General features: G+C 41.1%; 1 protein-coding gene across 5 annotated transcripts in view; it reads right to left on the reverse strand.

The window, feature by feature from the left end:
• FOXP1 (forkhead box P1) overlaps positions 1-23,359 on the reverse strand; it is a 390,583-nt gene that overhangs the window by 222,749 nt on the left and 144,475 nt on the right. The window contains exon 3 of one of the 5 annotated variants that reach the window (XM_083869346.1): positions 3,337-3,419. The exons of 3 other annotated variants lie outside the window; for them this stretch is intronic. The gene's annotated coding sequence lies outside the window, so the exon portion shown is untranslated. Of the gene's footprint in view, positions 1-3,336; positions 3,420-5,039; positions 5,186-23,359 lie in introns of those variants that run through there. One more of the 5 variants, XM_083869345.1, reaches the window with a different exon arrangement.

Below are 23,359 nucleotides of genomic sequence, written 5' to 3' on the forward strand. Positions count from 1 at the left end.
ACACACTGGTCTTGCATGAACCAAACATACTCCAAGGAAATCCAGCCCAACAATCAGCTGGTGGGAGACCAAAAGGGTCTACAGGGGGCTGAGAAGGACTCAGCTCTTCTCACAAATTACTCCCTGATTGAAATCCAGACTGCTTTAATTTTTGGTTATTACACTCCTGTTATATATGTTACCTGGCTTTCAAAAATATGGATAATGTACCATTAAAGTTAAAATGAGCAGCAGAAACAGCTGTTCCCACCTGTGAAAATTTCTCATTAATAGTCTAAAAGTTGAGTATCTCAAAACACAGAAACACAAATACAGATTTTCCTCCTGAAACTGTTTATACGGGTGAGCGAATTGATGTAGGCAACACACATTCCTTCCATCATGCTGTCTTTAAGATAAACACAAAGTACCATCAACACTGTAAGTGTGTGTGTGGAGCAAACAAAAGAAAAAATCCCATCCTACTAAAGCAAGACATTTCACTACACTCATATTTTCCCCTCAAAGGAGATGATTAAAATAGAAAACCAAACCACAAACAAAAATCCACTTTGCAAGCGAGCAGCAGTGGTCCTGCTGCCTGATGAGCAGAGAGAAGGTCTCAAAGCACCCTCAATGCCACCTCCAAGGCTCAACTGATTCCCTACACGAGGAAAAGTTCACAGAAAACTCTGTGCCCTGAACAGATTTTACCAGATACTCAGGTTTGTTCACCGGGTGCCTCAGTTTACCCACTAGCAAGATAAGTAATTGTAACAGAGTTTGAAATCCTTGGATATAAAGATACTTTTTAAAACAATGTTTTGGGCCGGATTTTGGAAAGATAACAATAATCTTAACAAGATCATATCCTGAGCCAGCACCATGACCTCTTCCACCTCTTCCATTCTTGTCCTGGACCAGGTCCTGCCTATTCACCCAGTACCAAGGGACCAGGCAAAGAGCAGGAGCTTTGCCATTACACCTGTTGTTGGGCTGGACCTTGTAACTCCTCTGATCCCACAACATTTATTTGATTTAGTGATCTCCTCCTCCTGGGCAGCAAGGTCATTCCAGGGAGGCTGCAGGATGGAGCCCTAACTCCAAGGGATTGCAAAACCAAATTTAACCAGTAATACAGAGAATACTCAGAAACAGAAGACTATTGCAGACTGAAAGTCTACTTAAAACTTTAACATTTTTACTAATATCTAAATGAGAACAGCCTTGGGTATAGCCAAAAATAGATTAACAAGGACCTTGATCCCACACAAACTGGCTCTGAGTAATTTTACACAGGAAAGTAGAACACCAGTTGAGCTGCTCCTCTGCTCAGAATTACGCATGTACATTTTTTTTCTCAGTGTCCCAGCCCTCAGAAGTCTACAATTTATTACAGGAAACCTAAAGCAGCAAAGGATTCTCCCCCTTCCCTACCTAGAAAGCACACTTTTTAAAAAAAAATATAAAAGAAAGATAAAACAGACACATGCACCTGATAGCACAAGAAAAAAATGGGTTTGAAATTAGATTTTGATTTATTTTTCTTATATAAGACCAGCTGAAATGTATTTAATGTGTCTGATTAAAATATTTACTAAAACGCTTCCTGAAAGTTTTAAAATACCAAAACCTGATCACCAAAATAAGCACTTCTGTGCAGTAATTTCTTCTAAATAAAGTGAACCGTAACCACCTAATACAGCTGTTCTTTCCCCTCAAAACTCCCTGAGTCACATTCAACTGCACACTGGCTGAAATATGAAATATGTCCTGGTATTTTTATAATCATTATTTTCTTGCCCTATTCAGAAAAACACACAGTCTGTGATTTTATCAACTTCATATTTGTAAGAGAAAAAACAAAAATGTTTTTTATTTGGTATTTTGCTGGTTCTGAAAATACAGGATGTACACTGATTGTGGAGAAAACATCTGGTACCAGGCAGACTCGTGGGCCAGTCCTGCACACAGGTTACTTTCCTCACCCAGCACACTCAGCTGGGTTACTTCCACTAACACAAATCATGTCTAGAACTCTTTTGAGGCCACTAGTTTTCTCTTCAGTTTTATTGTACCTGTTTCATTTTTAAAGAGCTATCTAGGAACCTGAAAAAAAATATATATTAAACTATATACTTTAAATAATTTGAGAGAGAAATATTTTTTCTGACCACTGTCAAGGTGGCCACTTTTTATTGTGCAGCACATATTAAATCTCAGGAGGCATTTTCTATACCAGGATTCACTACCACCTCCCCAGAAAGTGAAATGCAGGTGAACAGTGAAACTGTGAGAGACTAAGTGCACTTCTTCCACCTCTCTTTGAAGAGGGGGAAATGGATTTGGTACAGGCCAAAACACAGGGATATCAATGCTCACTACCTTGCTGCTTTTCAGTGGAAGGAGGGAGCAAATCATACTGTATTTTCCTTTTCAGTCATTAGCAGCAGGCTGCTCAGAATCTCTGGCTGGTGCTTATTATTTATTCCAAATAGAAATAAAATAAAAATAAGAAATAAATAGCAGCACGAGGACAAAGCTATGCACAGCACATTCTCTCTTTCAAAATAATATTACCTTTCAAGTCCACCGTAACCTTGGAAAAGAATAACTCGGTGCAAGCCAAATCTACAAAACTAATCACGATTCGTTCCTCCCCCGCTTTTTTAACAGCTCTTACAGGGAACACACGGGTGCAGTTCGCAGGCAAGTTGGGAACAGCTCGCTTCCAACACGGGATCTGCACCGCGACCGCTCAGTCCTGCATCCCTCACTGATGGATTGCTTGTTTGCCTCTCGTGTGTGACAGCGCCGGCCCTCACCGAATCCATCCCAGGTGAAGGGAAGGCGCTCCCGGGAGCCACCCAGGCCGCCAGGTGAGGAGAGGCCACCCCCGAGGCTGCTCCCACCTCCCTCGGCCACATCCCACCTCCCCGAGCCAGGGGCCAGCATCTCCTGGAGCCAGAGCCATCAAACGCCGCCGCCTGGCTCCTATCGCCAGATCTTCCCCGATCCTTAAAATAACTCCCCCGTGCCTCCCTGCCGGCCTTAACCATTTTTATGCCTGTGCTACAAAACTCTCCCGGCTGATAACTTGACCTCTCCGGGCGGGCGGCAGGAGGAGGATGAGGATGCTCCGCGCCCGGCGGCGGCACCGCGGAGGATGCGGGTACCGGGGCCGGTCCGGGGCAATACACAAACAACACACACAACACACCCCGGGGGCTCTCGGGCAAGGCTTGGCGCTGTCCCCAGCCCCACTTTGGGCACACACAGACACGGCCAGCGGGGACACATCGCCCTCCCTGTGCCGTGACCCCGCCGCCGCCTCCCCCGTCCCGTCCTGTCCCTTACCTGGCAGGCGAGTGACACTCCTGGTCGTGGTCATGTGAAAAATATTTTCCAGGTATCCTTTAACAGCCTTTAAATATTGAAGCCTAAAAACAATATTTGCTGCTTTACCTTTTGAAGCTTTAACAAAAGCTTTGTTTTAGCATTTACCTCGGTGTGCAATAAGAGTTAATAATCAAATCCGTCCCAACCCCCACAAATGTTAAACAAAAAGATAAAAGAAATGCAAATAGCTATTGTCATGGAAAGTTAAAGTACCTGTCTGTATTTTTAAGTGAAAACTATTATCTCTATCAATCAAAATTTAAGAATACAATAGCACTAATCACACGAGGTGCTTTGACTGAGGTACTTTTCCTCATAAAAAGTTTTTTTTTTTTTTTTTTTTTAAACTGGTGCATAAAAGTAATACACTTACAATTAGACACGGTATTTGTAATTTTGTTATTAAAAAAAACCTCAGCAGTCTTATTGTTAATAAATGCCTCTGAGTCTGTAGGCTGATTCGTACCCAAGAAGACCAAAGTCCCTACATATTTTAATAAGGTTGATGAAATTTTATTCAGATTCTCACACTTTCCAACATGTGGTGGAACAGCACACTCTTCTGTTTGAGAGGAGTTACTCAAACGAAGGAAATAGTTAATTGGGAACCAAAACTACTACTTCTGGCCTCGCCGCACATTTTCCACATTTTCTCCAAGCGCTGTCTGTGCTTCAACCCTCAGCCTCCAAGACGTGCCCTTTGTCGCCTTTTCTTTAATTTTTGATGCCAATTCCTTCCCCGCCGGACCCCGACGCTCTCCCAGCCCAGCACACATTACGCATACACTGTGTACATTGTGCAGGCACAACGCACGGATCCTCTCCAAAGTCATTTTTAAAACTAATTTGTCCAGACGGAATCAGAAACCGAGCTGCGCAGTTAATAAGTGCAGGAGCGAGCGGCAGTAATTACGCCTGTACTAAAAGAAAGAGCCCGAGATTAAAATACCTATAAGTAAATAGTTGAGGCAGGATGCCATTATGCAAACTCCGCTCTCGGGGAGGGATGTCTCCCACACTGAGGAGCAATAGGACTGTCATTTTTTCCCCCTGCAATATCAGGTTTCCTACTCCACAGCTCTGGTACTCTGCATCATGGCTAACATCTCTAGTGTGCTATTAATATCAATGAAGAGACGATTCAATTTCCACATAAGAAAAACCTCCCTATTACAGCGCAGACATTCGAGTGAGGACCCTTGCAAAGGAAACAATAAAGACCAGAGGGTTGCTTTTTTTTTTTTCTTCCTCCCCCCCTCCTCCTCCTTTTTTTTTTTTTTCCCTTGCTGCTTCTTTTGCAGTTCTGCGTTGCTCACTGTTTGAAAGCTTTTAGCTAACAATGGAAGCATTATCTTCAGGACAGTTACAAAACAGGATTTGTTAGTACAAAGAATAATAACACCGAACTCATCCCCCCCCCACCCCCAACTTCCCCGCCCCACAAATACCTGCCTATTGCAATATGGCATTTAATACTTGGTTCAGAAGTATATTCCAGAAACACCTGTATTCTTGATCTAATTCCCTGCAACAAACTCCCGGCAGCAGACCAGTTTTGCTCAAGGAGGTTTGGACAACTACAAACAAACAAACAAACATTCTACGCATTTTAAAAATGGAACAGAAACAAAAGTATCTTACACTACCGAGTGAAAACTTACCCATTAATGAGGAAGAAAAAGGCTTAGAGCTGTACAGTAATTCCCAACCAACTGCAGAAAGTTGAGAGTTTGAAAACACTAAAGCACTTTTGACTATCAAGCCTTTCTGTGCTTCAACACTGGCTGCAGTGTAAGGAAGGACTGAAGGTATGTGGTCTAAACACAACAAAAGCCACTGCCTTACTCTAGATTAAATATGCAGGAAGAGGCCCCTTTGCATAAACACAAACACTCAGCAAATGAGTAACTGGCTCAAATCAGACGCCTGCTGTGCATTCTACCTGTCCTGATCTCTGACAAGCTACACAGCTTGTTTAAGGGGATAGGAGCTGCAAAATCAAATCAAATCATAGCGCTAAACGCTCTGCTCCTCTGATAGTAAATAACAACAGCACCAACAACTCCACGCCAAACGCTCATTTCTAATCTAAGCATTGCTCTGGCACAGAGCTGAATCGTGTGCTGTGCCCACTTTGGCTCAGCCACCCATCTCACCACAGCAGAAGAAACACAACCAAACACCACCTGTAAAATTAATTTTCATTAACTGTACTGAAATCCAATACATTCCTGGCCTGGCCTTTTCTTAACAAGGATTTAAAATTAATAGAGAGACTTTTGGTTGAGTTGACAGATTAAATCTGCATTTGCTTTTACTGTCCCTGTTTTGTTTACTATATAAAAGACATTCCAGACACAGATCTATTTTAGCTGTTATGAATCACCACATAATGCACACCTATTTACCAGTTTATTTGGGGAAGAGGAATAAATTTCTGAAGTGTTCCTTAAAAACATTATTTTCAAAATATTGCTCTCATGAAATGACCCCTCCAAACTATATTTACTTCAAAAAACAACTAAATTAGAGACTGTGATAACCACCAAACACATCTAAACATTTATTATTATAATTGAATATACATAATTACATACTGTGATTTACTCTTCCTCCTAGAGAAATAAATTATTTTTCAGTCTCGTTTATCCTTCCAGTCCAGAAATAGAATGAAGCAGCACGAATTTTAAAGCAATTGGAATTCACCAGTGTCCCTTCCTAACTTAAGGAGTCAAATCACATTGACCTTTTATTGTAAGTCCCAGCTACATGTTGGTTTTGGTAATTTAATTATTTTTTAATAACTTGCAGTATTAAACGATTGCCATTGAAACACAAATAAGATTATACTCCTCTGCCTTACTCTCTGGTGCTCCAGACTACAGCGTAACATGGACGACACGACTGCGTCCGGCCCCGAAATTTCATTCTGAAAGAGCACTTACACACAGGCAGGCACAGGAAAATTCAGCCTTTCAAGATGCAACACACATTTACTGGATTCTCAAGCATGTGTCACAGATTATTTCAAAGGATCCTGGATATAACTCACAGTTTTAATGGGCATCGAGCGTGTTCAGTTCCACAGAGCACTTGTATGGTATGGAGGGAGTTTTTACACCTCCTTGGATAAACTCACCAGGGTTAAAGCACAAAAACATTAGTACCGTGAGCTAGTCAAGCCTAACAGGATAAAAATCCTCCAAGAAAGAATCCCGCGAGAAATTTTAGAGCCCCTGTGTCGTTCACCATTTTTACATTGAAATGACCTTCCAAATAAGGCGTCAGACAATACAGTTCACATAGATGATACCGATCTAACCTTGATGCAAATAAACCATAGAACAAAATTTAATCAGTGTATCACTGTGTAAAAGCCTTTGTCCATCCCAATGGAGCTTCTAATGACTGTTTTGGCAGTTCTGGCTGGTAGTTATGCCTCCCTGCTCATATATATCTCATACTGGTTGAGCAAGCTAATGGAACTGCTGTTAGTGGAATCCAATATTAATACCCTGCATCGTGCAAAACTGGATGCAACTGAATATATTACACAATTACAGGTAGTATCTAATTCCACAGGTATTAGATACTGGTCTCTAAATTAATATTTTAATAGAGAAAGTGATATAAATACTGCATTTCAGGTAAGATATCTATGAACTCTGGATCTGCCAGTCTTCCTGCTGTAAGCCTGCTTTACACTCACACAGCACAGACACAGGACCCTGACAAAAATTGGCAGGCAAGCTTTAGATGCTGAGTGACACATACTGATGCACAGAGTCAAAGATGTCATCTTCATAAAAGCTCCACTAGTTATGAGTTTGAAAGAAAAATGAAACAAAAAAAACCCACCCCAAAATAAAACAAACAACAAAAAAAAAAAGAAGCAGGGGAGAGAGTGGAGCAAGACCTCCAGAAAATAAACAGGGTGTACAGTTTCAAAGGCTACAGACACAGACATTTCATTGTTCAAGCCAATTATCAGTGGAAAATAATAACAACAGATGGATTCAGAGTCACTGACTTTTCATATGCACTTCATCTCTGCACAACAGATGATGAAATGCGAGAGCTATCTCGGAAAGGCAAAACATCTTTCAGTAAAAGAACTCTATACTCCAGATGGGGACCTTCTAAGGCAGCTGATTATCTTCTTATAGTGTTGTAAGATAGACTTACTAAAACATTTCCAGAACTGATCAGATCGGATGAGCACAATGGCAGCATTATGAGGAGTAAGTTGCTCTGGTCTCAGACTTGTGACTGGACTACTCAGAGATTTCAATGGGGTCAGAGCTGCCCCTCCCCATTTTCACATCAAGTACTGGTTCTAAAAAATGGGCCCAAAGCTGCTGCTCCCAGTCAAAAACTGGGCAAAACATGGGGCTCAGCTTCGTGTGGAGAGGGGATGCAGACATGAGGCCACAGAGTCAGTGTCAGCATGAACTGGTCCCCAGTAAATGTCTCACCACCACAAGCAAGGTGAGTCTCCTCACCTTCTGCAAACACACATTTCACACAGGGATACAGGCAGAGGACAAAACATGTTTACAAGTAGGACTGTTCCCACTATAATTGCCAGATGTAGAGGGAACTCATCATCCAGGAACCTACAGCAATGTGAGCTGGGAATAACAATGGAGTCACACACCCACAAGAACTGGTGTGAGGCACAAGAAAGACTTAAATTCTTTCTTACAAAGCCTTTTACAAAAACCCATCTTTTTATGGGAAATAAAAAAATTGCTTTCAAAGGGAAATAACAAACACATGTAAATTTTGGTGGTTCCGGTGATAAGCAGTTCCAACAAATGTCACAAACACCTACCTAGCACAACCTTCTCCCACTCAACCTGAATACCACGAAGTATGTGTTTTTGATCACATGAATCAGGTATGCCACAATCTCAAAACTTAAAATAAAAAATGAGTAGTGGAAAAATTAGCTCATTAATCTTTAAGACAACATTTCTTTAATGGAAGAACACTACATAAGTAGTGCATTAAACTGAACTGGTTGCCATTTCCACAGTTTCGTCTTCAAAACACCGCAAGGAAAATCTAAAAACCGGCATTCTCTGTAAATCAATACTGCACACCGAGGGGGAGCGATACATAACACACACACACACACTCTGAACTTGCACCTACTGCTAATTTATTTCACAAGTTACAAAATATTTCTGAAGTAGGGGGCTGTCTTCACAAACGTGAAGGGAAGAGACAAATTTGCGGGCACAGCGTTTCCCCTCTTTTGTGAACTACTTTGTCAAAAGTAAATTCACAGGGGAACATACGAGCAAAGAGTAAATTTTGCCCAGGGCAAAATTCTGCAACTGCTTTAAGAAGCAAACAAGAACACAAAAGATGTGTAATACAACCATCTGGCTCTACTCATGCTATATCAATAATCCCCAAAATTTATCCCCACCCCCTTAATCAACCCACACTGATGCCACAAAACCAAATGGCATCACTTATGCTTCCTGCCCATCACATTTTGAAATGATATTTAATATGCATACAGTACATATTTGCATGTTAATCAATTTCTTTAAGAAAAAAATATTTTTGCTTCTTTAGCTATTAGTTCTGCTTTTTTCTACTTATTCACACTGGGATCTCTAAAACCACCAAGAAAGTCCTTGTGGTAAAGATACTCTCATATCAACACAGCATCTCAGGTATCAGGATAACGTACTGGTCAAAATTTCAATCTCTTCTTCTCTCTAGTTTTGTGTCACAGTTTGAAAATAGCAGAGGGTGAATAATAACATGCCAGCAAAATTAGCTGTTCAAGAAACACGGGTAAGCGATCCGTTTTGAACTCGAGGCTGGATGCATTTCTAAGCATTACCCTATTTGGGATGCAGGGAAGGAGTGACAAAGGGAAAGCGGGGTATCCTATGTGTGTTTTATTTTGAAGATTTGCACGAATTTTTCAGGCCTCCCCCACCCAGGAGCCAGTCTGCTCATGAAGGAGGAAAATGGGAAACTCCTGGCCACAGATGGAGGACGAGCCTCTGCTGTGCTTTGGCTGAGCGCCGCTCTCCCTTCCCACCCCAGGCCTGCAGTGGAAGACCAGCTCAGGACAGACAGACAGAAAGCCATCCATGCAAAGTGTCCAAAAGGGTGGCTCCACGATTGTTTGGGGGAGGGATTGTTTTCTTGAGGGAAAATCATTCTTGTAACCATCGTGATTCATACCACGAGCGCGCAACGTGAAACCGGTACCAAAAACAACACTACAAAGACGTCGTCTCTCTCTGGCGCTCCACCGACCGATGGCCACGGCCCCGGGGGCTGACTCAGAGCTCTTCTTCTTAATCGACTTTTCTGCAACAACATACCCCGGCCCAAGCCCTGCCTCTCCCCGTGGCTGGCTGGCACACTACTCCCCGTGCCTGGTGCTGCCCCAGGGACAAGGCACGGCGGGGATGGTGCCCCACGGCCCTGCTGTAACACGAACAGATGGCTGTTACACAGAGCAGGAGAAATACAAGCCCTGAGCACTCATGGCATAGGTGGAAACGTTTTGCAGTTATTTTCTTTGGAAATAAGTGTACGTATAGCGGTTATGTCTGCTCCCTCATCCAGACTACCAACCTGAGATCACAAACACTTTGTTAAATTTTTTTTAGATTTTTTTTTTACATCCACTTTTGGATTGCTTCTGCTGTTTGTACGGCTTGACTTGTACAGCCTCTTTGTAAGAGCTGAAAACAGTCCCCCACAAACGCAGGAATGGGCAAATGGTTTAGAGAGCTAATCCACACCTGGGCTACGTGAAAGGGGCTCATATTTTCCAAACAGAAACACAACCCCTTTTATATATGAACCAGATTTGGATCCAAATGCTAAACCCTTCACCACATCCCATGTGGGGCTCTGTGATGGTCACGGGCAGTGGTGGTGGGTGGTGGCCGCGTCGATGGCTGCCATGGGCGAGGAGTCGCCGTTGCCCTTGGACTTGGATGTGAAGGGCAGACCCGTCCTTGGTTACACCATGGTGAATGCAGGGTAATCCCCATCCTGCACACGCCTCTTACAGAAGAATCTGGCCCTGTCTCGTTACTCTTGTTAGAAAAATGAAGGCTGTGACAAAAAATAGCTGAGAACTACATCTTGCCGATGCCAAAATACAATAATAACATGTTCAAAGATTTAATTTAGAAGACTACAAAGTCTAGCTCATACATCATAACACCTTGAAATAACACTTTAAGGTCAAATCCTGTGCATTTTTGGAAACCACCAAAACATAATGAAGTTTTACTTAAACACAGCATTTACATTTATAACGCATTTCAGATTCTTCAAGTAAGCTAGACCACATGCTAGGAAAATGTACTTCCCACAACATACAAATTAAGTCATGTACAGCCTTCCCTCCACAGGCTGAACAGCCACCGGCACAAATGGAAGTCCTGTGTATGGATCAAAGGCAGCATGTGGACCTCAGAACATGATTTTTTATATTTTGTTTTTAATTGGCAAAACATCAAATCCCACTAGCAGTTTATTTTTGTTGCCTTCCTTGCCCCTTTTCTACCTCTCCCACTTATTTCACAACGGAACATTTTTAAACCACCAGAAGTCTTTGTGGCAAAGATGATGTCATACTGACACAAGATCAGGTGTGAGGTATGGTATGAATAAATACTTATCCGCAAACACATTTAATTTTCAATGGTTGGGCATCGAGAGACAAAGAAGTTCTTATGCAGACATATTAGCTGAGGATTTCATTTCGAATGGTCTGCATTTAAAAGAACAGAATAACACATAGTGCAAACCTAGAAGAAAAAGGAAAAAGAAAAAACAAAACCCCTTGTACCTTCCTTCTTGTTTTTGGGAAAGCAATGCACAGCTCTGCTCTTCACAGTAATAAATATATGGTGCTTGATTACTTTGCCTTTTAAGTCACTGATACCATACAGGACAATTGTCCTTTATGCACTGGCAATAAAAACTCTCCCTATGAAAATAAATATGTATTTTAGAGTAATCAAGCAGGAACTAATTTTGTACTTTTTCACAAGTAGCCATTTACTTTGGCAGCAAATGGTAATGTGTAGCAGAGAATGCAGTATATGCTTTAACCCAAGAAAAATTAGACTTGAAAATTAATACACAGTGAAAGACAAATTTAAAGCAGCTTTCTTGTGTTCTGACATAAGAATATAAAAATGACACGAGCAACTAAAGATTAGTTTACATACTTTTCAATCACAGCTGCCGCTCAGTAACCACAGTACCTTTAAAATGACATTCCACCGAAACAGATACAATTTGGCTGCAACAGCAGCAAGACACAGTTAACGTGGAATTAAAAGGGCATTTTTTATTTACACACATCGTACAGCACTGAGCCCCAGCACAATTACAATGGAAAGATTTTTAGCGTGATTAATTTGGAAATAATCTAGTGATAAATAGAGTGCATTGCAAGTGATTCTGCCGAGCAAATTTTTATCACCAGCCTTAGATGTCAAAACAGTTTCAGGGACAGAGAAAGAACGAGTCACATCTTCTTGGTTAATATTTAATTGGGTGCTAAAGATTCCTCCTAAGGACCTCTGAACCATCACTGACAGCCCCACAAGATGTCCCTGTCTGTGAAACAGATACCAACCCTTTCTGTATAAACTAAAATAACATTAAATTTAATCAAACCATTCAATTAATAAATCACTTCAGTGGACATTGCAGCCCAAGCCCTATTTAATTACATAATTTTAAAAATATTTGCACACTGCAACCAGTAAGATTGGCTCCGAGGTTTCATAATACACACTTAACACTCGAGTTGGAGAACAAATTTATTTAATAAATGCAGAGCTAAGTACAGTAATGCCACTCCACTCAAACTGCAAAAATCACTTAGCATCTCCTGTGAGAAAAAGCAAATAAACTTTTTCCCTATTTAAATGCATGTCTCTGCTATCACCAGCTCTGCCAGAAGCCACCTCCTTTCTGCCCTTGTCCCTGCAGTCAGTGGGATGCCCAAGCATGGGAGGGGTGGCAGAGCTGGTGTACCACCATGGCACAGAGCATCTCTCTGCCTCACCCTCCCATGGATTCCCTGGCTTCCCTCCCTCCTTGCCCTCTGCCTCTATCCTTTCCTCGTCACTTTTGCCTCTATTTCTCCCAATATTGCTTGTCTGCCCCTTGTTCTCTGCTGTTTATTGGTATTCCAGCTCCCTCCATTCCCATCTCAAGCTCCTACCGAGTTTCCTACACTTGCTCTCTTCCCTGCTGCCATCTGAGATATCTGAGGTGAAAAAGGCTAGTTGGGAAAAAGCCCACAACAAACAGGACAGAGGGAAGAGTCTGGGGAGGAGAGCAGGGAAAGAAAACAGTTTAGTAAGGCCAAGCAGAACTGCACAATTTCCAACAACAGCAAGAGATGCTCCAGAGCACTAGGATGAAAAATAAAAGCCATGGACCAAGTGTATTACTTGAAGTAGGATTCAGGTTCTGGGATGGGCGTAACGCTTGTATTCGCAGAAAAACTCCCGAGTATCCAAAGAAACTCGTGTTACTGCCATATATAACTAGGTGTGACAACTTGGGAGAGGTTGAAATACATATGGACCAAGTGGTGGCCTTAAATGAAGGGGAAAAAAAGCAAAGCTAAGGGTTTGTCACAGCTTGGAGGCACAGCTGTGTGCACTCATACAGACTTTGCATTCATTCACATAGAGCACAGCTTTCAGGTCCTGTGGTTCCAGCATGATTTTTGGACGAAAGTTGAGACTCAAAAATAAATAAGTCTATATTTGGCCTGCCCTGGATTCGAGACACTCTCAATAGTACTTTGCATAGAAACAATCTGAATTAATACAGACTAAGTTTTCCAGATTATAATATTCTTTACCAAGCCAATGGATGCACCTCTAAAATTCACTGCCCTGACAAATAGTAGAGCTCTTGAAAGTCTGCTTGTATTAGTTTTATGGATCTATTCTACTGCTTAAATCAGGTCTCATTAAAATTACCATTCACACAAGTTCTCCCACTGGGAAATCTACATGCCAGAGCTACTCCAGTTCCGCAGGCAGTGCTCGGAGGGGGTTGCATATTGCAAAATAACTGCGGGCACGGCGGGGGGAGGACAGGGAGAAGAACAAGAGGACTTCAGGACAGCAAACAAGTCACTCCTTCTCTGATTTTAACCGCTGCAACTTTTGCTCAGGTGGTGCAATTGCATCCACTAAAAGAAATGCTATTGCCAGAAATGAAACCGGGATGGGGTGGTGTAAAAAGTGCCCCTCAGAAAGCCAGATGCTGCCTCAAACATCCATTTTAGTGTTGGAATGGCAGGCTAAATATGCAAACACTGCACCTGACAACTTACACTAAAGCATATGATCTGCACACTGCCCCTCCAGTTTAATTTTTAATAGTAGCAGTACTTAAATCTCAGCATTAATGTATTAATGTTCAAATGAATACAATTAAATGCATCTCTGTTTTCTTCAGTGCTAACGACCTGGAAGATCTTTCTCCCCTTCATATTTGCAGGGATTATTACAAATACATTCTGTAGCCGTTGTTTTGGCAAAGAAGCAAAAACCTTTGCCTTTTAAATATGAAGTAACAGGAATAATGAATAATATATCTTCTGATTTTTGTTCTGCCATGATATATATATAATGATATATAAAATGTTCATTTATTATTATCACACATCCTAGGGAGCAGACATGCAAAATTACTTTTTTTTTTTTGTCTTATAAGGGTCATTTATCATACGGAACATCCTCCAAATAGGTAGTCCTAAAATCTCAATTTACAAAGACATTTTTTAAAGCTGAATTCTTCAAACAGGGCTACTCTCCTGATGGTTAAAATAAAAACTTTATGATATTAACATAGCTGGATTTAAGGAGGTAGAAATGCTCTGCATTGTGTTTTAGAACATCCAGCCCCAACAAATTAATGTCTGCCTATTATTCTTAGCTAAATCCTGCCACATTTATTAGTAACAAAAGCACTACACGACCCTCTTTAGGCCAAATTCAGAAAAGAAAAGCATTTACTAAAAGAGCATTAATTTTTATCATAGCATCTGTGATCTTTGGGTGGGGAAAGGAAACACCATAAAGAACGAAGTCTGTATATACAAACTATCAGTCAGATTTTAACACTTATGCAGAATAATGCAAAGCTTTATTTCTTTTTGATGTTAGCAGGCTTTTCCTTTTTCTTTTTGCATTCCATTTTTCAATATGTAAAATGACAAAATGCAAAAAAACAACAAAAACACGAAAATGTGCTTGTTAGGGCTGGCCTAGTTTTTTGAAACACGCACAAAAAGAAAACCCACTCATACGATCTTATTTTAATATGTAATAGAAGAATCTGGCAAACATTAGCCAGAATAAGTCTAGCCAGCGAATGCAGACTAACATACCAGTCTGCTGCTGCAAGGCAAAAGGAAAATTTGTTCTTCCAACACAAAAGAGCAGCATCTTCTACCTGAAGAGCATCAGTGCAGGAGCACAAGCAAACATCAGGTCCTTGCTGCTCAACACCAACACCTCACCTCCTTTTTGGCTGGCAATTTCCAAACAGACTCATCTCAGCTGTCCCATCTCCAATCTCTCCTCAAGTCAAGAGTAAATAAATCAGTTTCTACCCCCCCAGAGCAATGTGCTCAGTCCAGCACTGGCCATTGTCATCTTGGGGAAGCAAGACCCAGCAAAACCCCAAGCAGTGGCAGAATGCTCATTTTGCAAAATTTCTTTGTGCCCAAAAATCTGCTCCAAGCCATGCGGCTTTGAAGTGGGACCCAGAGAAAGAGCCAGACATAAAACTACCTCCAGGGGAAAAGAAAAGAAATTAAGAGATAATCAAGAAAGAAAAAGGGAATGGGAGAGCTGGAGTCAGCACAGCTAAAGACTCCAATGAAGAGGGAGGTGGAGGTGGAGGACAACTACAAAGCGCTTAATTATAAACCTAAAAATGTTCGAAAACCAATCTCACGCTAACGATTTGCGTACTTTGGGATTACCTACGGATGAGGAAGGTTCAGCTTAATCAGCTATCTGTGCAAATGGATCCCCAACGTGCCAGAGCTGAACTCAATGGACAATCCCGTTAGAGTGGAAAGAGCACATGAAACGCCCTTGAGAAACGTGGCTAATGCCACAAACACTGAGGAAACAACCGTTAATAAATTCTTCCATTTTCCGGCTTAGAAGGCAAAGGGCAAATGTTGAAAGAAGTAGAAGATGAGAAGGGCATGGCTAGGCTTTAGATGAAGTCCATTTCATGTGTGACATATTCTTGAGGAAGGTCTCACTCCTCAGATTAAAACCAGGATTTTTAACCCACAAAAAAAAAAGCCTCCCAAGAGGGAAACAACCTCATCTCTTCTTTAAGTCACCTAAATTTAAGACGTCTCTCCATCTTCCATGATAGAAGACAACAGAAGAAAAGTCTATAAATACAGAGAATAGAGCCTTCATAAAAAGAAAAATAGTGCAAAAAGTACCTATAAAAAAAAAGTGTGAATTCAGGCATCAGAGGCACTCTGTAAAATACAAGTTAGGTCTTTCCCTTTTTGATCAACGCCATCCCACAGGACAGAAGCTACTCCCACGTCCAACCACATCACACTGGAGATTCATTTGCTCTCTCTCTCTCTCTCTAGCCTGTGTTTACCCAGGAAACACACTGTGGACCACTGTGTATGGAGAAAGTCACTAGCAGATGTAAATCAGGGGTGGAGAATTCCCCAAACCCAGGCTACACACATGAGTTTGACAACTGCTCTAAGAACAAATCTCACCCTCCACCTGTTAGGCACAGCCCACACTGGGCACTGCTGGGATGCAGGGCCAGGAGAAGGTAAGGTCCATGTGGTGGGACCAGACTTGAGGAGCTCTGCACTGCTGTCATTTTCAGCTCCAAGCAGCCACCCAGACTTCAAAGACCCACCAGTGATACTGCAGGGCCCAAAGCTACCAGCATCTTATCCATCCTTACCACTTTAAAACACATTTGCCACCACTGGCAGAGGACTCTGGAGCATCCTTGCTGCCCCCAAGGACCAGGCTGGCTTTCGGGACCACCCTGCACTGACTCCTCTCCTACTTGGGTCTGATCCAGGAGCTCACACAGCACACTTGTACATTTTATTCTCTCTCTCCCCGAAGCTTTGGCAACTGAAATCTATTATGATATCAAAAGGTAGCTGACAACATAAAATGTATCCCGCTGAGTTGATGCCGCACGCTGCTAAATTTACAACAACATAAGTATCATAAAAATTATAAGAACTGCAAATTAACCACTGATTTTTTAGTTCCAGTGACATAAATAACAGTAAAGATCTGGAAAAGTTCCAAACATCTTTACAACTGTTTAATTTGTCAAAATCTATCAAGTGTATTTCAACCACAAACCTGTCCTCTGCAGTGCATTAGTTTTTCACGTACTCATGCTGGCATCAAAGGCAGCAAAAATAAAGCTGCTGTAATTACTGTATTCTGATGCACCTTTCCAGTCACACCTTTATTTTTGCTTTTCTTCCCCTGTACTTCTCTGTTGACACTGACAGTCAGCAATGTTTTAAAAACATTCACACTAAAAAAAGACAAAAAAATCACTACTGCCTTCCACTCCTCCCAGGTTTGCCCGGGATACTCAAGGCAGCTCATCGCTTTGTTTGCCCATTGGAGTGGTTTTCCACTCACGTGTTGCGCGTTCCTCGCAACGCTTGCGTCAGCAAACCCTTTTATTTACTCCTTTATTTGTGCACCAAGCGCTGCAAATGCAAAGCCACCTTTCCGGCAGCTGCAATAGAGCAGGCAAAGATCAACAAAATAAATTTTATAGGCTCTATTTCTTTTCCTAGGGGAGGAGCTCATTTTTATGTAGCTATTTATTTTGTATGGCCAAACAGCAATTATTGTATTTTCTAAGACATAGTTTTTTTTAAAAAGAGTGCATTTCTTTCGCAACCATTGCAAGACTAACCAAAGTCCAAATGTGTTGAATTGCTGATACACAAAGTTAGGGTCTTTTTTGAAAAAAAAAAAAAAAAAAAAAAAAAAAAAAAAAAAAAAAAAAAAAAAAAAAAAAAAAAAAAAAATTTCTATTATTTCACTACTCAGGGGCTTCTAAGTTCCGAGTGCTCTGCCTGCCAAAAGAGCCTTGACCATGGCACCAATGCAGAGAGGTTGCCTGGGCTGGCCCCAGCACAAGAAGATAGTTTTGCCTCTTGCAGAAAGAACTGGCCAACTTCTCATGTTATATTTGCTGCCCTACACGTGAGTTTGCACCAAGAAAATTCATATACAATTCTAGCTGCTGCAAGGGAGTTGCTTTATAAAAAATAATAAATCAAGCAGGTGCTCAGAACTAACAAGACTTTCCTGTCACATTTTTGCTTTTACAAAGACTTGGGGCTTGGAGAAGGGCTTTTCCCTTTGAGCTGGCTTCATTTTCCTCAACAGCCATTTTGTATCTTTCCTATATGTAAAATATGAAACATTACAGGAACTAATTAAAACTTCTTAAATGGGAGAAACTAATAAATCCCTCCCTCTAATGATACTAAAGTTCATTTGTGAGTGACTGCACAGAACAAACACATGGCTGCAGCTCTACAGGCATGAAAGGCCAATACAGAGGCTATCAGGGTGTGGGTTCATGAAGAACTGGTTACCCAGCTAGTGCCATGTGCTCCCACCAACCTCAAAGGTTCATCTGCCCTCCAGAGCTGACAACCCCATCATCCCAATCAGACACAGCTTGGTGACTCCATCATTTGTGGATCACAAGGGTGACATAGCTCTGACCCCTGGGCTGAGTGGCACAGTATATTTTTTAGAGGGGAGGATCTGCTGGGGTCAGTTATCCACACAAGACAAAATCTCCACCCCGTCTATCCATATGGAAGCAGGAAAGGGAGGTTACGTTTGACACAATAGGGTAAACTCAGCCCCCATTCCCAGTATATTGTACAGTAAATCTCTTTATTCTGTAAGGAGAAAATAGAATTGCTTATGCTTTGTCTTAAAAATGGGATTTATGCTTCAAATACAGAAAACCAACACAGAACATAGTGCAGCTCTAAAAATTAAGCATCCGGATATAAAAGGAAATTTTAAATTAATTTTCCCACTGTGTTGTTTGCAAGAGCAATACACTTAAATGGCCACAACTCATTCAGTGACACCCAGAGGTACCCTGCAAGCGCTATGGAGCAATGCAAGTAATTCAAAGTTCTTTGATTAAATCTCACATAATTGCACATAACTGGAAAAAATCACAGCAAGTTGGCTTCGCATATTGTATTGCATAAATCAGAAGCGATTCCCACAAAATCCCTCCTTTCCAGACTATTTTATCTAAGCAACATATAGCTGTAACAACAATTTTTGAGTGATTTTGGTTCCCATTGTGGTATAATGAGTAATGAAGAAAGCACTTTTTTTATTCTGGTTTGCACTGATGTGTTTCTTCTTTGACTAAACCCTCGGTGACTCAGTTCTGCCGCTTCACAACAAGGAGTTCTCATGTTTCTCTCTACACAGGAAAAAAGAAAATAAGTCTTCAACTATCCTGTTCTCAGCTCAAAAGGGAAGACCTTGGGAGCTCCTATAATTTATGCTGCCTACTGCAGTAAGACCCTAGGCCAGGGTGCCATGCTAACACACACCCAGCAAACAAAGATCATCTGAAGACAAAAGCACCCTGAAACTGAGTTCTCTGCAGAGAAAAGGAGACCTTCAACATGAGCTTGAGGAACATTGCTCGCTTCATGCAGGGGAAAACAGACTTGGCCAGAGTGCCTTCCCTCAAAACTCAAAAGCCTGGCACAACAGCCTTCTGCAATCATCTTTCTCTGGCATTCCCAGAAAGGGTGACCACAAAAACTGCTGCTTGCACTGCAGAGAGAACTGGCCTTTTTCTGTGCTCAGCACGAGCTTTCCAGACTTAAGTTTCTCTTTCCAGTAACGTGCAATGCTAACATTTTGTGTTACATGGGGCCTAATATTTTCAGACCTGGAGACTTAATTACAATCTACTTTAATTGCCACATTGCACTAAAGTATAAATATTAATAATATTAACAAAAAAAAAAAAAAAAAAAAAAAAAAAAGCCCTGATTGAAATGGCAAGCTGAGGACCGAATCAATAAATCAACAGTAATCTTTTTCCTTAATCACAGCTGCTACTCCACCCTTTTTATTGATCTTTTTCCTTTTTTTATCTTTATTTCACTATAAATCTCCTGATTCTTGATTGAATTAGTTCAAAACAATTGCACACCTAGCCAGGATAAGCAACACTTTGGTTTTAAAACCCTTCTCACAGTAGCAGCTGCACAGTGAGTTGTATGATGGTAAGACCAGCCTTTCATTGTGCAGCTTCTCCTCCTCCTGGACCTCACCCCTGAGTCCACAATTCAGGGGAGACTGGTGTTCAGTCAAGGTTTTTTCTGTCTAGAAAAGAGGTAACCCTGCTAGACCTGACCTCCTCCCTCAACCACAATGATGTTTTCATGCACGTATTTAAAGGAACTTTCATGTAACTGTCCTGTAATCTGAAAGCCAGTCAAAAATCCAGACCATGTATATTCTTTAGGCATATCTGTTGATCAAATATTTTACTCCAGTGTTCTTTACAGCATCATTATGGTACTTGCACATGTTCACCCCAAGTATAAATCTTCAGCATATCCTACCTGACTGCAGCAGCTTTCCTGGAAATGGCTTTGTTGTGTTCTAGTAAACTTCACTCGTGTTATTTATTCTCCTTTAAAAAAGAAGTTATACTTCACTGTACTCATTCTTAGCAAAGACAAGTTTCTGCCTATCAAAAAACAAGTTTACTGCAAGGACCCTAGTAATAATGCTGATAATGGGTAGAAATTACACATTTTTAAAAAGGAGAAGACAAAAGACTTCATGTTTTATAATAGTTGTGCTGATATCATAGTTTCACCAAACTGTGCTCTTAGACAAAATTATAACCTTCCCTCCTGAGTGACCTAACCTGTAACTATTTAGGATAGATATAATGGGGCAAACTGTCAACTATAAATCAAGAGATGTACTGGCTTCAAAGCAGATTTTGCAATTAGCTTCTGAAGACTTGTGATGTTCTACCCCCCATATTTTCAGTGAAGGAATAAATACCTCTGAGAGGAAACTAATCAAGCTGGAAAAATCACCAAATAAAACTTTAAAAACTGGCAACAATTTTAATTTAAAAAATAGCCTTCAGGTTGCAAGCTGCAAAGGAGCTAGCATTTAAATAAAGACAATTATCACAAATATTACTGAACAAAGGAAAAGGAAACTGAAACATGCCAAGAAAGATAATCAAGAACTGTGCTTATAGGATGCCAGTCCAACTGATTAAAGATCTTCAGAAAGCAGGATATCCCACCTAGAGCCGTTAAGTCTTATCTGGATCCTTACACACCCACACCCCTGTCAACAGCAGATCTGAGGATGGAGAAGAGGAGCCCATCCTTCTTCCTTATTACTTCTGCCCCTCCTTTTGTCTATGCCCACTGTAGCTGCTTCTTGCAGCCTGTTAAATGTTCGCTACACAACCTTTGCTTAGGTTAAAGCAAGACAGAAGCTACACTTGGTAATTTTCTTCCCCCATGGAAAAGGAAGCAAGGGAAGAGATGCCAGGTTTTTGGAAGCAGCAGGTCTCTAAAGTGGGTGAGGTGTATAAATGATCCACGGCTTGGGAACACCGTGCAGCAAGTAACGCCAAACAAACAGCAGTAGCTGGTTAATGATGATCTGCAATAACGTCAGGGAGACTTGTTCCCATGTAAGTAACCTGCCACGCCAGGGATACAAATTGTCTGGGATTTGATAGCACCTACTGCAGAGAGCAGCGTTATCAATGTGCTCGCGTGCTCAGATAAATGGAGCACTATTTCCCTGCGCTGCCGCTGTCACTTTCTCCGGTCCGTCAGCCCCTTTCTTAAACCGATTGCTATTTTTATTACACTCCTTAAAATATGAAGCAGGAGACTCCTTTTCCTGAAATACACTGGGCTAGATAGATGACGCCTTTTAAATAATATTCTTTTCTTGCTGGCCCTGATCCTTGCAGTGTTGTTGCTTACTTTGGAGGGGGAAACAAAATAAAAGTGGCAAGCCATATCTCTCCATTCCAAAGGGAGTGGTTTCCCAAGAAAAGCATAGTTTTGTTCCCTTGCTATTTCCTTTCAGCACTGCAGACAAGCAGGCAGCAGACCAGCTACTAAAACTGACCCCAGCAGTTACAAACCAACGCTCAATATACCCAGAAAATAGTTTGAGGGCAGCAGGTGGCATTTGGGGGGGACGTTAATGGGATTTGCCACCTCTAAATTCTGGATTTGGTAGGAGAAAAGGAAATTTATCGGCAAACTCTAGACTTTTTAAAGTCTAAAATTAGGTGAGATGCCATTGAAAAGGAAAATAACTTCCAGCTTTGTTTTGAGAACTGGAATTGTGCTTCCTGCTTCCATTGCTGCAGTTCTTCTGGAAAGGAAGTTGCCCGCAAGTAGTGGATAAAATACAGAAAACCTTGTGGATTCAAAAATGCTCTCCTCACCCTTCTGTAAAAATAAAATCGAGAGGCTGGTGGAACACACTGGTTCCACTGTAGTAGATACAATGCCAAAGAGAGGGGGAAAAGCACTCCCTGATACAATAGGTCATTGTACTCCCGGATCTACCACATATGTTACTCCAAGGGCTCTCAGCCTTAAACTTGGAAAGTCTAAGACACTGGAGCCATGATATATAAAGTAAGACCCAAGTTCCAAATATTTGATTTAGCAAAGTAAATATGGTTGTTTTTATTGGGTGCAACAAGCATTTTTCACAGAGTGAAGAATTATGGTAAACATCTGCTAATCATACTCACAAAAGAGGTCATTGTGTTTAAATCCAAGGCCATATTAATAGCTATATTTAATTAATAAAACCCAACAGTAATATTACACAAGTTTCCAACAACGTCTGCTTCCTGACACTCAAGGACCTATTCATTAATGGACCACTTATATTGGTTTTTCTTGATATTGCTGCTAAACTCTTACAAAGCTTTTAGGCCATACAACAGAGGCCTGACTTAGAAGTAAACTGCATCATGTTATACTATATGTCTCTGGAGTATTATACCATGTGGATGTAGTTTGTGAACACATGAGCTAACAAAAATACTGGAATATGTGATATTCCATGAAGGTGGTCTTGCACTTCCAGGTTCCTATGTCTTCTCCCATGCAATGGAATAGGTAAGGGCACCACATCTGTTTCTGAACAAGGAGATAATGTTCTTTGTTGAGTCATTCATTGCCTAGGTGGAAGTCAGAGCTGCACCTGCATTTCATGAGACGTTTTCTGCTTCAAAGCAATAAAAGAACAGAAATCCCAGCTTTTCAAGAAATGTTGGATTTCTTTCCTACTCCCAACCAGCCCCTGGTTAAATCTGGAAGGAATGGTTTCTCAATGTGTTTACAAGTTGCCCAGCCCTGGTGAATTATTGCCCAAAGTGAATCGAGTGTTTTCACAGTTCTAGTCCATTTTGCCTGTTAAGAAACAAGCTGTTGAAATGTTGTTGAGCTCAAACAGAAAAATGAAGCTGGTTTTCGCTTACTCAGGTGTTAAACAGCACAGCTTTTTTCAAATCTCAGGAGGTGTCCTGGATGAAACCGATACGAATGAGAAATGAATCAGATCTTAGAACTTCTAATATTTGATTGTTTAAATTTAAAGAAATTGAGATCTATTGAAAAGTAGGTTTTCTTGCACACCCAGACTTTCTCATCTAACTGCAGTCATTGATGTTTATAGATTTTTTTCTGTGAAAGATAAATCTAGCTTGTTGCATGAAAAATCCTCGAATGCACTGATGTTTATTCACTGAATTTCCATATCCTTTACACTTGAAGTTATTTTCTCTTTTCCACAATGTATGTGAAAACCATGACATTTTC

This window comes from Zosterops lateralis, assembly GCF_965231275.1.
Source record: "Zosterops lateralis genome assembly, chromosome: 11".
NCBI lineage: Eukaryota > Metazoa > Chordata > Aves > Passeriformes > Zosteropidae > Zosterops > Zosterops lateralis.